General features: G+C 64.5%; 1 long non-coding RNA gene across 1 annotated transcript; it reads right to left on the bottom strand.

The window, feature by feature from the left end:
- Nucleotides 1–1,919: 1,919 nt before the first annotated feature.
- Nucleotides 1,920–2,532, bottom strand: LOC135288584 (uncharacterized). Its single transcript, XR_010351641.1, has 3 exons — nucleotides 2,436–2,532; nucleotides 2,147–2,302; nucleotides 1,920–1,990 (listed from the first exon to the last, which is right to left on the bottom strand). It is a non-coding gene; the product is annotated as an uncharacterized LOC135288584 (long non-coding RNA).
- Between the last annotated feature and the right edge of the window lie 325 nt (nucleotides 2,533–2,857).

The following is a 2,857-nucleotide window of genomic DNA, read 5'->3' as shown; positions in this document are numbered from 1 at the left end:
GCCGGCTGTCAGGAACAAGGCGGCTGCCAGGGGGCTGCTCATGGCCTCTGACACCCAATTGCTCAGGGCTTCCCAGTGCCCCAGCCCCTCAGGCTCTCCCCCAGCCCGGCCAAGCTGCCCGGCAGCAGCGCCGCAGCCCCACAGGAGCTCCAGAGGAGCCCCAGCCAGAGGCACCTGGGAGCCCTCAGCAATGCAGCCAGCAGCACACGGCCAGGAGGACACGGATGGCGCTTCCTGCCTGCCACAGGCCTTGTGGCCATCTCCAGGCACCGCTCCAGCAGGGATCCCTGCAGCGCCGGCCCTGCCCACCCGCTCTGCCGGCAGCACAAAGGCTTCAGCAGAACCACCACAGGCCAAGGGGCTTCTGGCCATTGTCCCTGCAGCACTGCACGCCTGGGCAGCTGGCTGAGTGCAAGCACCATTTTCCCCCTCCTCATCTATGCCCTGTGGATGCAGGGCAGCAAAAGAAACATCCTGGAGCCTGTGTATTATAACGCATTCTATATTTATAAAGTAAAAGCAAACAAAAAGGAGAACATTTTAGAAGAAAAAAAAAATTCCCCATTACTCAGGGGGTCCCAGCAAAAAGAGCCTCTGGGATTAGTTCTCCACTGAGCTCCAGCAGCTCAGCCTGCGGAGACGCGAGAGACGCGGCCGAGCCTTCCACACCCTGCGCAGCTGATCTTGCAGCCTCTGGAACCTGGAGATTGGAGCCCGCTCTGCTGACCTCAGGATGCACAAGGTTTCAATGGCCAGGCTTCCGACACCAAGGCTGATGTCACTGGCCGTTTCTTCAAGGGCTGCAAGAGAAAGGAACAGAGTCACAGTCAGAACCTGGACCTGTGGGGATGCAAGCAGAGTCCCCTGCCAGGGCCATCCCAGCCGGCTCTTGCCATGGCCAGGAGGGAGCAGGGACCAAGGGGATCAGCCTGAAGCTGCTGGCTATGGATCCTCCACGTGGCCCTGAAATCTGTGTGTGCTCTGCCCAGAGCAGCCTTCCTCTGCACCGGGAGCAGAGCCCTCCACAGCTGGGGCAGGGCTTGCAGGTCTTCACCCGCCAACCACTGCTGTCAGCCCGCTGCCCTCACTCACCAGTGTAGATCATCAGGAGCTCTCCTGGCTGCCCCCTCAGGTGCCGCCCGGCCACCCCTGTGAACACAGAGCCTGTCACGGCGGCAGCGGCACAGCTCCCTGCCAGCGGCGCTGCCAGCGCTGCGGCCACACGCCCTGCTGGCCCGGCAGGGCTCAGCCCGGGCCCTTGCCGCACGCTGCCGCCCAAGGGCACGGCTGCCAGAGGGCGGCAGCAGCGCCCGGGCCAGGCGGGGCTCCACGGAGCCGGGCCCGGATGGCGCTGCCGGGGCAGCGGGCGGGGCTGGGGCCGAGCTGCGGCGGGCCGGGGAGGGAGCCCGGCCTCGGGGCTCACCCATGAACCTGATGGCCGCCTCTCGCAGGGGCTCCTGGGGGCTCTCCAGGTAGCGCAGGGCCCGGCGCAGCTGCTCGGCCGCTCGGCTCGTGTCCTCTGCCAGCTGCAGAGAGCGGCAGCAGGGAAGGCTCGGCGCGGGCTCAGCCCCTGTGGCGGGCGCTCCCTGCGCCCAGCCCCGGCCTCCCCTGCCCGCACAGCCCTGAGGCGCGGCCAGCAGCCGCTGGCGCCGGGCTCCGCAGGGGGCAGAGGGCCGGCTGCTGCCCGGGGAGCCGCGGGGCCGCCCCGCAGCCCCGCCGCGCCGGGGCTCCATGGGCACCCGGCTCGGGCCCACAGCAGCCTGGAGAAGAGCCCGCGCCGCCTCTGGGTGCAGCAGCGGGCAGGGGCACAGCTGCCAGCCCCGCACACTGAGCACCGCGCTCAGGGGCCTTCTCCAGGCTGAGGTTGGGGATTCTCGGTCGTCCTTACCAGGCACTTGCTGAACTTCCACAGTTTTTCCTCCTTCACCAGCTTTTTTATATCCCTCCTCTTCAGGAACTTGGCTGCACAAAGCAGCGTTTCCCGAGAACACTGGAGAGCAGCAGAAACGTGGAGATGGCCCCACAGCCCAGGGCACAGGAGAATCCCAATGCCACAGCCTGGGGGAGGCTGCAGCCTGCAAAGCGCCAGGACAGGAGACAGCCCAGCCCCCTGCCAGGGAGACAGCAGCCGGCCACAAGTCCTCACCTCAGCAACAATCTGATTCTCATCATGGCAGTGGAAGTAGAGTGGCAGCAGGCTGTGGTGCACGGGTGACTTCAGGGCATGTTTTCCATCTTCCGTTAATAACTCCAGCATTTCTTGAAAGACCATCATGGAGCTCAGCTGCACCTGGCTATCATCCTGTAGGAAAGCAAGAACAAAAGAGCTCAGCATCAGCTGCTTCGGGTCCAGCAGGGCACAGGCCTGCATCTCCACAGGGCACCAAGTGCCCGGGCAGCAGCCAGTGGCCGTGGCTGTGGGCACAGAGCCTTACGCGGTCAAAGAGTGGCAGGAGCGCCTCAGCCAGCTGCAGGGCGAGGGAGCTGGGTATTGGGGTACCATTATCCAGGAATAAATATCTGAGTAGGAGAATGGTCATCCTGATCACGTCACTATCATTTTCCTCCAGGAGCTCCACAAGACTTTCAGTCAGGCTCCACATTTTTTCGGCCTGTGTGGAACACAAGTTTGTGAAAGGCCACCCGGCTGCAGCAGGGCCTAGAGGCCAAAGCCCGTCCCGAAGCACTTGGGCAGCTGAAGCGGGAGGCAGGAGAGCTGGGAGCAGCTGCCCCGGGCCCAAAGCCCAGCCAAGCCCAAGTGACAGCCTTTTCCAGCCCCACACTGCCGGCAGGGCTTCAGCCACTGCCCCTTCTCACCATCAAGGGATTCTTGCCCAGCACCACGAGGCCTCGGAGT

The sequence above is a fragment of the Passer domesticus genome, chromosome 33 (genome assembly GCF_036417665.1).
Source record: "Passer domesticus isolate bPasDom1 chromosome 33, bPasDom1.hap1, whole genome shotgun sequence".
Taxonomy (NCBI): Eukaryota; Metazoa; Chordata; class Aves; order Passeriformes; family Passeridae; genus Passer; species Passer domesticus.
This window is presented reverse-complemented; position numbering and strand designations above follow the sequence as displayed.